This window comes from Equus asinus, chromosome 5 (genome assembly GCF_041296235.1).
Source record: "Equus asinus isolate D_3611 breed Donkey chromosome 5, EquAss-T2T_v2, whole genome shotgun sequence".
In the NCBI taxonomy this organism is placed as follows: domain Eukaryota; kingdom Metazoa; phylum Chordata; class Mammalia; order Perissodactyla; family Equidae; genus Equus; species Equus asinus.
In genome coordinates this window covers 6,494,799-6,509,880 of record NC_091794.1, presented here as the reverse complement: position 1 = coordinate 6,509,880, position 15,082 = coordinate 6,494,799, and the positions used below count along the sequence as shown (strand labels likewise).

Sequence of the window (15,082 nt, the reverse complement as noted above, 5' to 3'; positions counted from 1 at the left end):
TGGAAGGCCCCCACGTCTCAATAATCACTCTAAATGTAAATGGATTGAACTCCCCAATCAAAAGACACAGAGTGGCAGGATGGATCAAAGAACAAGATCCAACAATATGCTGCCTCCAGGAAACACACCTCAGCCCCAAAGACAAACACAGACTCAGAGTGAAGGGATGGAGAACAATACTCCAAGCTAATAACGAACAAAAGAAAGCAGGTGTCGCTATACTAATATCAGACAAGGTAGATTTCAAAGCAAAACAGATAAAGAAAGATAAAGAGGGACAGTATATAATGATAAAAGGGACTCTCCACCAAGAAGACATAACACTTATAAATATATACGCACCCAACACAGGAGCACCAAAATTTGTAAAGCAACTCTTAATAGAACTAAAAGAAGACATCAACAACAATACAATAATAGTAGGGGACCTCAACACACCATTAACACCAATGGACAGAACATCCAGACAGAAAATCAACAGGGAAATAATAGAATTAAATGAAAAATTAGACCAGATGGACTTAATAGATATATATAGAACACTTCATCCAAAAACAGCAGGTTACACATTCTTCTCAAGTGCACATGGAACATTCTCAAGGATTGACCATATTTTGGGAACCAAAGCAAACATCAATAAATACAAGAGAGTTGAAATAATATCAAGCATCTTTTCTGATCATAATGCTATTAAACTAGAAATCAACTACAAGAAAAAAGCAGAGAAAGGTGCAAAAATGTGGAGACTAAACAACACGCTTCTCAACAAACAATGGATCATTGAAGAAATTAAAGAAGAAATCAAATTTTATCTGGAGACTAATGAAAATGAGAACACGACATACCAAATCATTTGGGATGCAGCAAAAGCAGTCCTAAGAGGGAAATTCATCGCAATACAGGCTCACCTCACTAAACAAGAAAAAGCTCACATAAGCAACCTCAAACGACACCTAACAGAACTAGAAAAAGAAGAACAAACAAAGCCCAGAGTCAGTAGAAGGAGGGAAATAATAAAAATAAGAGCAGAAATAAACGATATTGAAACAAAAAAGACAATAGAAAGGATCAATGAAACAAAGAGTTGGTTCTTCGAAAGAATTAACAAAATTGACAAACCCCTAGCCAGACTCACCAAGAAAAAAAGAGAGAAATCGCAAATTAATAAAATCAGGAATGACAGAGGAGAAATCACAACAGATACCAATGAAATACAAGAGATCATAAGAGAATACTATGAAAAACTATATGCCAACAAATTGAACAACCTGGAAGAAATGGACAAATTCCTAGACTCCTACAATCTCCCCAAACTGAATCAGGAAGAAATGGAGAATCTGAATAGACCTATCACAAGTAAGGAAATAGAAACGGTAATCAAAAACCTCCCCAAAAACAAGAGTCCAGGACCAGACGGCTTCTCTGGAGAATTCTACCAAACATTCAAAGAAGACTTAATACCCATTCTCCTCAAACTGTTCCAGAAAATTGAGAAAGATGGAGAACTCCCTAACACATTCTATGAAGCCAACATCACTCTGATCCCCAAACCTGACAAGGACAACACAAAGAAGGAGAACTACAGGCCGATATCACTGATGAACATAGATGCAAAAATCCTCAACAAAATTTTGGCAAACCGATTACAGCAATACATCAAAAAGATTATACACCATGATCAAGTGGGATTTATACCAGGGACACAGGGATGGTTCAACATCCGCAAGTCAATCAATGTGATACACTACATCAACAAAATGAAAAACAAAAACCACATGATCATCTCAATAGATGCAGAGAAAGCATTCGACAAGATCCAACACCCATTTATGATAAAGACCCTCAGTAAAATGGGTATAGAAGGAAAGTACCTCAACATAATAAAGGCCATATATGATAGACCCACAGCAAACATCATACTCAACGGACAAAAGCTGAAAGCCATCCCTCTGAGGACAGGAACAAGACAAGGGTGCCCACTTTCACCACTCCTATTCAACATAGTACTGGAGGTGCTGGCCAGAGCAATTCGGCAGGAAAAAGAAATAAAAGGAATCCAAATAGGTAACGAAGAAGTAAAACTCTCGTTGTTTGCAGACGACATGATCTTATACATAGAAAACCCCAAAGAATCCACAGAAAAACTATTAGAAATAATCAACAACTACAGCAAAGTAGCAGGGTATAAAATTAACGTGCATAAATCAGTAGCATTTCTATACACTAACAATAAACTAACAGAAAAAGAACTCAAGAACTCTATCCCATTCACAATCGAAACGAAAAGAATAAAATACCTTGGGATAAACTTAACCAAGGAAGTGAAGGATCTATACAATGAAAACTACAAGACTTTCTTGAAAGAAATTGACGATGACATAAAGAGATGGAAAGACATTCCTTGCACATGGATTGGAAGAATAAACATAGTTAAAATGTCCATACTACCTAAAGCAATATACAGATTCAATGCTATCCCAATCAGAATCCCAAGAACATTCTTCACAGAAATTGAACAAACAATCCTAAAATTCATATGGGGCAACAAAAGACCGCGAATTGCTAAAGCAATCCTGAGCAAGAAAAACAAAGCCGGCGGAATCACAATCCCCGATTTCAAAACATACTACAAAGCTACAGTGATCAAAACAGCATGGTACTGGTACAGAAACAGGTCCACAGATCAATGGAACAGAATTGAAAGCCCAGAGATAAAACCACACATCTATGGACAGCTAATCTTCGACAAAGGAGCAGAGGGCCTACAATGGAGAAAAGAAAGTCTCTTCAACAAATGGTGCTGGGAAAACTGGTCAGCCACATGCAAAAGATTGAAAATCGACCATTCTTTTTCACCACACACCAAAATAAACTCAAAATGGATCAAAGACCTAAAGATTAGGCCTGAGACAATAAGTCTTTTGGAAGAGAATATAGGCAGTACACTCTTTGACATCAGTTTCAAAAGAATCTTTTCGGACACTGTAACTCCTCAGTTGAGGGAAACAATAGAAAGAATAAACAAATGGGACTTCATCAGACTAAAGAGCTTCTTCAAGGCAAGGGAAAACAGAATTGAAACAAAAAAACAGCTCACTAATTGGGAAAAAATATTTACAAGCCACTTATCCGACAAAGGGTTAATCTCCATAATATACAAAGAACTCACACGGCTTAACAACAAAAAAACAAACAACCCGATCAAAAAATGGGCAGAGGACATGAACAGACATTTCTCAAAAGAAGATATGAATATGGCCAATAGACACATGAAAAGATGTTCATCATCGCTAATCATCAGGGAAATGCAAATCAAAACTACACTAAGATATCACCTTACCCCCGTTAGATTGGCAAAAACATCCAAAACCAAGAACGACAAATGTTGGAGAGGGTGTGGAGAAAGAGGAACCCTCATACACTGTTGGTGGGAATGCAAACTGGTACAGCCACTATGGAAAACAGTATGGAGATTTCTCAAAAAGTTAAAAATAGAAATACCCTATGACCCAGCCATCCCATTACTGGGTATCTATCCTAAGAACCTGATATCAGATATCTCAAGAGTCCGTTGCACCCCTATGTTCATCGCAGCATTATTTACAATAGCCAAGACGTGGAACCAGCCTACATGCCCAGAAACTGATGATTGGATAAAGAAGATGTGGTATATATACACAATGGAATACTACTCAGCCATAAAAAAAGACGAAATTGGCCCATTCACAACAACGTGGATGGACCTCGAGGGCATTATGTTAAGCGAAATAAGTCAGTCAGAGAAAGACGAACTCTATATGACTCCACTCATAGGTGGAAATTAGTATATTGAGAAGGAGATCCGATCGGTGGTTACCAGGGAAAAGGGGGGGTGGGGGGAGGGTACGGAGGGGGAAGTGGTGTACCCACAATATGACTAACAAAAATGTACAACTGAAATCTCAAAAGGTTGTAATCTATCATAACATTAATAAAAAAATAAATAAAAAAAAAAAAAATCTACCTTAAACTGGAAAAAAAAAAGACCAAAATATACCAAAAGCAAGCAAAAGGAAGGAAATAATGAAGAGCAGAAACTGATGAAATTGAAAACAGAAAAATAATACAGAAAATCAACAAAACCAAAAGCTGGTCCTTTGAAACCAATGATAAAACTAATAACCTCTAACTAGACTGACAAAGAAAAAGACAAGCCACAAATTAACAATATCAGGGCCAGATTAGGGGATATCTCTACAGCCTCTGCAGACACCAAAAGGAAAGAGAATGCCACCAACAACGCTACACACATAAATCTGACAACTTAGATAAATGGACCCATTTCTCAAAAAACTCAAACTACCACAACTCATCTAATCTGAAAAATATAATTTGAATGAGTCTATACCAATTAAAGAAATTTAACTCATAGTTTATAAACCTTTCTAAAATGAAAACTCCATGCCTAGATGATTTCCCTGGTGAATTCTACCAAAGATTTAAAAAAGAAATAACGTCAACTCTGCAAGTATCTTCCAGAAAATAGAAGAGGAAGTAACACTTCCCAACTCATTCTGCAAGGCCAGACTTACTCTTCTACCAAAACCAGAAAAAAAGACAGTACAAGAAAAGAAAATTACACACCAATATATCTGATGAACATAAATGCAAAAATCCTTAACAAAATATTAACACATTAAATCCAGCAGTATACAAAAAGAATAATACACCACTACTGGGGGGGTTTCCCCCAAGAATGTCAGGTAGATTCACTATGTGAAAATCAATCAATGTAATCCATCATACTAACAAGCTAAAGAAGAAAAGCCACATGATCGTATCAACTCATGTAGAAAAAACATTTGAAAAACTTCAAGCATCTTTCATGATGAAAACTGCCAGAAAACTAGAAATAGAGGGGAACTTACTTAACCTGATAGGCTTGACTGTCTACATAGAAAATTTGAAGGGATTTTTTTAAATGTTGGGGAAGCTCCTAGAACTTATAAGTAAATTTAGCAAGATCTTAGGATACAAAATCAACATTCAAATATTAATAGTATTTCCATATGGTAACAAACAATTGGACAGTGAAATTTTTGAAATTATCATATACAACAGTTCCAATAAATAAACAAAAATCAAAGAAACAATTAAGTATAAATCTCGAAAATATATGCAGAATCTGTATTCAGAACACTGATAAAAAAATAAAGGAAGTGTTAAGTAAATGGAGCTATATGACAAATACTACTCAGCAATAAAAAAAGAACAAAGGGGCTGGTCCCATGACTTAGTGGTTAAATTTGGCGCTTTCTACTCTGGCAGCCAGGCTTCAGTTCCCAGGCACCAACCTACACCACTCATCAGAGGCCATGCTGTGGCAGGAACCCACATACAAAAAAATAAAGGAAGATTGGCACAGACATTAGCTCAGGATGAATCTTGCTCAAACAAAAAGAGGAAGATTGACAACATCTGTTAGCTCAGGGCAAATCTCCCTCAGCAAAAAAATCTGAAGCATGCAACAACATGGATGAATTTTTAAAACATTATGTTGAACGAAAGAAGTCAGCCATAAAGGAATATGTTCTTTATTATTTCATTTACATGATGCAAAATTAAGCTATTTCTCAGAACAGTGGTTGCCTGTGGAGAGTGCTGATTGTCTGAAAAGGAGCATAGGGGAGTTTCAGGGATGATGGAAATGTTTCTTATCTTGATTTGTGTGGTAGTTAGACAAATGTATTCATTCATCAAAACTCATTCAGTTTTACACCTTGGACTCGTGAATTTCACCATAAATAAATTTTATCTTGAAGATTATTTAGTAATCTTCTCCTGCTTCTAGCCATGAAAGCTTCAGAAATCTTGGAGTCCAGTCTCTAAGCTCCTTATTACAAACACAGCTAAATCCTCTGCATAATCTGTTACTGAACATCCCAGGAAGAATATGTTCCCATTTCTTAATAACTTAGTCTATTTGGCCTCCCTAAGAAATTGCATACTCTGAAGACAATTTTCTAGGCCATTCTTTCCATTAAGAGAATATGTTTAATTACTCATACAATTAAACGCAGATTTTTTTAAATGATTAGGCTCTGGGATTAAGTTGGAGTCCTAACTTTATAAATTTTCTGAAGCAGCTCCTCAACAAAATTTCAAGCAGGTCCAGGGGGGAACTGTCCATGAAAGAAACCAGAAGAGGTAGAAAGAACAGCACTGATATTTGGACAACTAGCTCCTGACTGAGGGTTTGAAAATGGAATGAACTCCTCAGGAACTCCAAGAAGCTGCTGGTGAACCCGCGGGGACAGTGCAAAGGTGGTGGCACAGCTTACCAAGACAGCTGGTAAGGATGAGTAGAATTGTTTTATTTCTACTTCATGATGTTGCACCTGCACCTCTCTTCCACATAGGTCACCACAGAACAAAAGCGCCCTTATTAAAAGAATGAACTCTGGGTTCCCACTGGGAAGGAAATTGGCCTTCCGCATTAAGGCAGCCTTACATGTTGGTAGTGAGAAGCAGACAATTTCAGCAAAATGCTACATCCTTGTATTTACTGGTTATATAACATGGCTCCTTTCAAACATATATTCATCCCTTTCGAAAAGCTTTTTTGAAGTTTGCTAACTTATGGCCGCAGGTCCACTTCCCTACGCTTTCCCTGAGGGGTGTCACCAGTTCTTTGCTCTCTCCCCATTTAAGTATCACAGGCAGGATCCTCCACCTCCACTGACATCAAGGCAATTTTCAGAGAGTCCTAGGTCTTAACTTAGACATAAATAAAATCTTTAATTCTGATACCCATGCTTTGTGGTGGCAAAAATCTGTGGAAACTGAGTAAAGAAATAAGTTTCACATTTGGTTTGACACAATACAGAACAGAAACCAGCTACAGGATGGCAAGATGATTCATGACCCAATCCAATTAATTCAGAGGAAACAGCATTTTGGAGTCATGGGTGACCACAAGAATGTAAGAATTCTACAAACAGGCAGAAAGTTTGGGGCAAGAGATTTTTACGTGGCTTGAAATGGAGAGTGGACAAAATTCTATTTCTAGTGTAACCATCTGGCATGGGAATGACATGCTAACTATGCCCACGTTAATTAAGAGGACCTTTCAAAGATTCCACAGGGCACCCTTCCTCCTCCTGAACAACAGCAGAAGGATTGTTTTGGCTTATGCTGTGCTTAAAGAGATTATTTGCATTCCTATCTAGGTTCCAGGGCTCCCAGCAGCCACCAAGTGATTTAGGCAAAATTTCTGGTGCCAGTTAATTAATATTTTCTGAACAGCTTAGCCTTAATAAAAGAAAAAAAACACAATCAAAAAATACTTTCATTATTCATCTCAGTAATACCAGGAAGGAAAATTCTATTTCTATGCCAGTATGTCCAACTAACATTGAAAGAGAGGTTGTTGGACTTGTTTGTTTGATTGATTGCTTCTTCCAAGAGGTGGCAATACTTCTCAGAGTGGTAGGAAGAATGGCCTTGGCTTCACCCTAGTTGAGGTTCAGTGAATGTGACTGTGGCCCTTGTAAGTGCCTTGATCTAGGCAACAGGCAGTGAGGAAAAACAACCGTTATTCAAAGAGAAAAAATATAGCAAAACTTGCAATTACATATTGGGAAAAATAATTGCAGCCTTTCTTGAATATTCAGCAAAGAATCTCCATTCTGATAATTCTGAGTCAATGTTCTCCTTTCCTTCATTGGCTGAGTTCATATGAGTAAAATAAGATCATGAAGGACATGGAAAATCTAATCAATTTGGCTTACTGTAAACAATCTATTTATTCTACACAAAATGACGTATAGGGTTAATTGGCTAAATATAACTTGTAATTTGTAAACTACTTGTTGCCTGGGAATACAAAGTGATACCATAGAAAGTGTGAAATCAGTAAAATATATCTCTGGTTGCCCCACATTTGCCTTTCTGTGATTTTTTTCCACAACCCCCATATCCTTCATCTAGAAGTGCACCATCCAATATGGGGGCCAGTAGCCATGTGGCTATTTAAATTTTAATTAAAAGTAAATTAAATTTAAAATTCAGTTCTCAGTCACACTAACCACATTTCAAGTACTCAATAGTCACAGACAGGATCCTCCACCTCCACTGACATCAAGGCAATTTTCAGAGAGTCCTAGGAAAATAACTTACAAAGGAACCCCCATCAGGCTTTCAGTGGATTTCTCAGCAGAAACCTTACAAGCTAGGAGAGAGTGGAACAAAATATTCGAAATTCTGAAAGACAAAACTTTCAGCCAAGAATATTCTATTCAGTGAAAATACCTTTCAGATATGATGGAGAAATAAAAACTTTCACAGATAAATAAAAGCTAAGGGAATTCATTGCCACAAGACTCCCTCTACAAGAAATGATCAAGAAGGTCCTTGTATCTGAAACAAAAAAAAGAAAGGTTTACAAAGCCTTGAGCAAGGAGATAAATAGGCAGACAAAATCAGAAAATTGCAGCTCTCTATCAGAACAGGTTAGCAAATACTTAATTATAACATTAAAGACAAAGGGAAGAAAAACATCAAAAATAACTATAATCTTGTCATTTTAACCACAAGCTCACAATACAAGATGGAATAAGTTGTGGCAACAATAACTTAGAAGGGGAAGAGAAAAGGGATGGAATTGGTTTAGACTAAGGAAATAAGAGGCTATCAGAAAATGGACTATCTAATCTATGAGATTTTTTATACAAACGTCATGGTAAGCACTAAACAAATAATTAAAACAGAGACACAAATGATAAATAAAGAGATCATAGAGAACTAGCAAAGGGAATTGGTAGTCCAAAGTACATTGGATGAGAAACAAGAGAAATGCAGAACAATCAAAAATGAGTGATAAAATGGCAGCATTGAGCCCTAATATATCAGTAATCACCCTAAAGGTAAATGGATTGAATTCTCCAATCAAAAGACACAGAGTGGTAGGATGGATTAAAAAACAAAACCCAACAATGTGCTGCATCCAGGAAACACATCTCACCTCTAAAGAGAAACGCAGGCTGAGAGTGAAGGGTTGGAAGATGACACTTCAAGCTAATGGCAAACAAAAGAAAGCAGGTATTGCCAAATGTACATCAGACAAAGTAGGTTCAAGATAAAACAGGCAATAAGACACAAACAGGGGAGTATATAATGATCAAAGGGATACTCCACCAAGAAAACATGACACTTATATAGATATGCACCCAACACAGGAGCACCAAAGTATGTAAAGCAACTATTAACAAACCTAAAAGAGGGTATTAACAACACAACAATAGTAGGGGACCTTAACACCCCACTTACATCAATGGATAGATCATCCAGACAGAAAGTCCACAAGTAAATAGTGGAACTAAATGAAAAACTAGACCAGATGGACTTAATAGATATATATAGAACACTCCATCCAAAAACAGCAGAACACACATTCTTTCTTCTCAAATGCACATGGAACATTCTCAAGGATAGACCATATGTTGGGAAATAAGGCAAGCCTCAATAAATTTAATAAGATTGAAATCATATCAAGTGTCTTTTCTGGCCATAATGCTATGAAACTAGAAACCAACTACAAGAAAAAAGCTGGGAAAGGGATACCTATGTGGAGACTAAACAACATGCTACTGAACAAACAATTGATCATTGAAGAAATTAAAGGAGAAATCAAAAAATATCAGGAGACAAATGAAAATGAAAATACACCATACCAACTCATATGGGATGTAGCAAAAGCAGTCCTTACCAGGGAAATTCATAGCAATACAGGCCCACCTTAACAAAAAAGAAAAATCTCAAATAAGCAATCTTAAACTAAACCTAACAGAATTAGAAAAAGATGAACAAACAAAGCCCAAAGTCAGCAGGAGGGAAATAACAAAAGCTAGAACAGAAATAAGTGAAATTGAAACAAACAAACAAAAAAAAAAACAGAGAAAGGATCAATGAAACTAAGAGTTGGTTTTTTGAGAAGATAAAAGTGACAAGCCCTTAGCCAAATTCACTAAGAAAAAAAGGGAGAAGTATCAAATAAATAAAATTAGAAATGAAACAGGAGAAATTAAAACAGATACTACAGAAATACAAAAGATTATAAGAGAAGGCTATGAAAAACTATATGCCAACAAACTGGACAATCTAGAATAAATGGATAAATTCTTAGACTCATACAACCTCCCAAAACTGAATCAAGAAGAAATAGAGAATCTGAATAGACCAATCACAGGTTAAGAGGCTGAAACAGTAATCAAAAACCTCCCAAAAAATAAAAGTCTAGGACCAGATGGCTTCTCTGGAGAATTCTACCAAACATTCAAAGAAGATTTAATACCTATCCTTCTCAAACTACTCCAAAAAGTTGAAGAACACTTCCTAATACATGTTACAAGGCCAACATCATCCTGATCCCAAAGCTGGACAAAGACAACACAAAGAAGAAAAATTACAGGCCAATATCACTGATGAACATAGATGCAAAAATCCTCAATAAAGTATTGGCAAACTGAATACAGCAATACATTAAAAGGATCATACACCATGATCAAGTGGGATTTATATCAAGAACAGAACGATGGTTCACCATCTGCAAATCAATCAGTGATATACCACATTAACAAAATGAAGAATAAAAACCACATGATCATCTCAATAGATGCAGAGAAAGCATTTGACCAGATCCAATATCCATTTATGATAAAAACTTTGAATAAATGGGTATAGAAGAAAAGTGCCTCAACATAATAAAGGCCATATATGACAAACCCACAGCCAACATCATACTCAATGGGGAAAAACTGAAAGCCATCACTCTGAAAATAGGAATAAAATAAGGGTGCCCACTCTCACTACTCTTATTCAACATAGTGCTGGAGGTTTTGGCCAGAGCAATTAGGCAAGAAAAAGAAATAAAAGGAATCCAAATAAACAATGAAGAAGTGAAACTCTCACTGTTTGCAGATGACATGATGTTATATATAGAAAACCCTAAAGAATCCATCAGAAAGCTATTAGAAATAATCAACAACTACAGCAAAATTGCAGGGTACAAAATCAACTTACAAAAATCAGTTGCATTTCTATGCTCTCATAATGAACTAACAGAAAAAGAAGTCAACAATACAATCCTACTTACAATCACAACAAAAAGAATCAAAGATATCTGGGAATAAATTTAATCAAGTTGGTGAAAGGCTTATACAATGAAAACTATAAGGCATTACTGAAAGAAATCCATGATGACATAAAGAAATGGAAAGATAGTCCATGCACATGGATTAGAAGAATAAACATAGTAAAAATGTCCATACTACCTAAAGAAATCTACAGATTCAATGCAATCCCAATCAGAATCCCAAAGAGATTCTTCATGGAAATACAACAAAGAATTCTAAAATTCATATGGGGCAGCAAAAGACCCCGAATAACTAAAGCAACCCAGTAAAAAAGAACAAAGCTGGAGGCATCATAATCCTTGACTTCAAAATATACTACAAAGTTATAGTAATCAAAAGAAAATGGTACGGACAGAGAAACAGACACACAGATCAATGGAATAGAATTGAAAGCCCAGAAATAAAACCACATTTCTACAGACAGCTAATCTTCAACAAAGGAATCAAGAAAATACGATGGAGAAAGGAAAGTCACAACTCTTAGTTCATGACATACTTCTCCTTATAGGTCCATGAACCTCTTTTCTACTTATTTTGAAAACCCTGTTTCTTCTATTCTGACTTTACCAAGAGTTTAACAGTAGATATTGAACTAAATCAAATTCCTCTTGTTCATTTATTAATATGTTTTTCTTCCTGTAACCTATTATTGGATTATTTTGTTTGTCACATTCCTAGATTCGGTTCTACTTGCTATTTGTGTATTATTTGTAGAATATTCCTAGAATTGATTTGCACGTATTTTGTTTGGCTTTTTTTTTTCATTTACAATTTTCCATGAAATTAGTTGTGTGGGAGTTTTCGTGGCCTTTGTTGAGCTTTTTAATCAGGACAGCTTACTCCTATTTTATTAAAAAAGAAATGGAGGTACGAAGAAATTGCATTTTCACAATTAGTTGGTAAACTATGTATGCCTCTAGCGTTGAATCATCTTCTCTGGAAAGTTTTTAAGAGAAGCAAGGTAACCTTTAAATTGAATGGTTTAAATGCTCTCTAGCCTTCAATTTAAGATTAATCTTCAAATTACATCTTATTCCCCAAGGGAGTTTTGCTCCACTAATGAGCTATACCTCAGTCAGTTTCTGATCAAGTTATCCTAAGTGAGGTAGAGACTTGACCAAAGTCATCCAGCAGCCAAAACAACTCGTGCAGGATGGCCAACTAGAACTTTAATACTGTATCTTTTGATCACTGTTCTATAATTTAGGTCCTTTAAATTAACAATACTCACTATTCCATAAAGAAAATAATTATTTTCTTCTCAATCCAGAACACAGTTTTAGTCACCAAATATCAGAGGTAGTTGTTTAAAAGTTATTTATTCTGAGCTCTAATTTCCTTCTGCCAAAAAAAATCTCTGTAGACTTCAATCATCTTCATGTTTAATGACAAGAATGCATTCCACAGAAGGAAACTCAAGGTTACATCTTCCTCAGAGCATCTTCAGAGCACCCCTAAAAAGACACTATCTATATACATTTTGTGTTTTTATGTCTTTGTCAGATACTAATATTAGCAGTTCTACTTTGTACACACCAGCTCTTCTGTCTGTTCCCCATGGATGGAATTTACACTGGCATTGTGATTTATTTGAAAATTCATGGAATTTTGAGTCTGAAGACTGGCTTCCACTCTTTGTTCTTCTATTAATTAAAGTCAAGTCACTTAACTCCACCTTCCAAATGTAATAATAATACCTACGTACCTACTTGACAAGTTGTCACAAGAAAGAGATGATATAAAATATGTGAATATTCTTTGCAAGATGCAAAGAAGAAAATTCTAGTTATTATTTCAGTAAGCAATAATTCAAAATGACAGTAGCTGACATTACTGAATGCTTACTAATGTGAGAGGTTCTGTGCTAAGAACTTTATATGCACCATCTCATTTAAGACTCCAATAAACAACGAGGCAGACACTCTTCTTGGGTGAAGAACTACAGGATTAAAAGACATTAATAATTTTATCAAAGAAATATAATCTACAGAATGGAGCCAGAATTTAAACCCAGGTCAATCTAATTCCAAAACTGCACTCTTAACCTTTGCTCTTCAGGTGCAAAGACCCCTAAGAATAATGCTACTTAGTATGGCTGAAATATGAAATTAATGAGCAACAATTTAATTCTTGAATTCTCAGAGTCAGGCTACATAAGGTAAAAGTCTACCGTCCTCCCGTTTCCTTCTTTTGTGACCCTTGTCTACGGTATGCTGGATATGCGCTGTTTGCCCCTGAAGAACTTCTCTGCACTCCACTTTGTGTCCAGAAATGCTGGCCTGTATGGAGAGCATCAACAGACCCCCTTGCTCTCTGACCCTGGTTGGGTTCAGCCAATAGACACACTAGTTTATCATTTGTGCTGAGAAAAATTCAAGAACACATGTTTAAATTTTAGGATGTCCAGAAGTTACATAACTTAGCTTTTCCGACCCTTTCCCTTTTTTCCTGGTTTTTGTTAGTGTTTCTCGTTAACACTTACATCTTCAAGGATGTAACTAGATATAGTTAAGAAATTACGTTATTTTAAAAAGGTACATACCAAAATCAGTATGGTTATTTTTCATCACATCTTTGATTATTAAATAATGACTTCTCAATTCTGAACTTCTCAGTTATTTGTAGAGCTATGGCTTAACAGTAAATCCAATATTAAAGAATCGTGTGTTATACTACCACAAAATGCATAGTAGGCAGAATAAAAGAGGTGATAGTCTACTCCAATCTTTCCTGGCCAGGCAGATAGTCTCTTTGACCTCACATGTTTAGAAGGTCACAGACAGGCCAGAGCATATTAAGAGGAAAAGGGCCCAAACGATGAAAAAACATGAAACGTGTCATCTGAAGAATGGTAGAAAGTCCTGAGCGTGCTTTACCTAGAAAATAGTTTTAAGGGGAGCAGGAAAAGAGAGCTGGCTTCAGTCTTGTTGGGTGGACATGTTAGAAGGGAATTATGCTTGTTCTGTGTAGTCCTGGGGAGTATAAGAAGGGCTTTGGGGTAATAAATGCAGAGTGATTGTTTTCAGCTCAATATAAGCATCGTTTGTGTCCCGGCTTTGAGCTCAAGCCCAACACACTGCTGGAGTCAGGCCTGTCTGCCGATCTGAAGGGACATGTCCAAGTCTATTCGCAAGACAGACTGAGGATCATCCAGAATACGTTCACTGGAAGTGAAGAGGACAGTGGACACAAAGAGGTCGGCTGAAGATCACAGCCTTCTTCAGCAGGGGGCGTAATGGACTCTGACAAATGCATGGTGATGTCTCCTGATCCAGCCCCATGAGGGACTCGTGACTGGATCCTAAGAAAGAGAGGTGAGGAGGTAGATGGATGAGTGCCATAAGTAGTAACCAAAAGTATCATTTTCACTAACAATTCCGTAAAACTTTGGAGCAAAGTAGCCCTGCTTTGGAGCCATAATAACTAAAAGTTCTTTCAAGGGGAAAACATTTTTTTCTGTTGACTCATGACAGAGAAAGGGAGCTGGAACAGGACAGGGAACAAACAGAGGCTTCCTCATGGTGACTGAACATGACTCACTGGCCTTGTTTTTGAGCACATATGAGACACCCCCTGAGTGCACCTCACACGCTGGGAGTTGAGGGACCTCTGAGATTAATGGAGTCCTATGCTATCAGATGAGGCATGACAAGCAAAACTCGGGTTCCTTAAAGAAGAGCTCTCGTACCAGTAGGAGGTATCAAAATATGGATCAAGGGGCTGAAAGAACACTCCTTCGGGTGCCAGGGGCCGCACACATGCTCATACCTAACCCAGCACTGCCATAGAGGGGCCTCTTAACAAATATCTGTTGAAGGCAAATTCAACATGTCTCACTGAAAATTTTTCTCTCTCCAAAGTTTGAGGAAGAACAAAAGAGAACTCTTAATCTGTCATTCTGTCATTTTTGA

The 15,082-nt window shown here is 36.7% G+C and overlaps 1 protein-coding gene across 11 annotated transcripts in view; it reads right to left on the bottom strand.

Annotated features, from left to right (window-relative positions):
• ZPLD1 (zona pellucida like domain containing 1) overlaps positions 1-15,082 on the bottom strand; it is a 317,360-nt gene that overhangs the window by 270,650 nt on the left and 31,628 nt on the right. The window contains exon 4 of one of the 11 annotated variants that reach the window (XR_011503143.1): positions 10,886-14,472. The exons of the other annotated variants lie outside the window; for them this stretch is intronic. The gene's annotated coding sequence lies outside the window, so the exon portion shown is untranslated. Of the gene's footprint in view, positions 1-10,885; positions 14,473-15,082 lie in introns of those variants that run through there. 11 annotated transcript variants of the gene reach the window in all.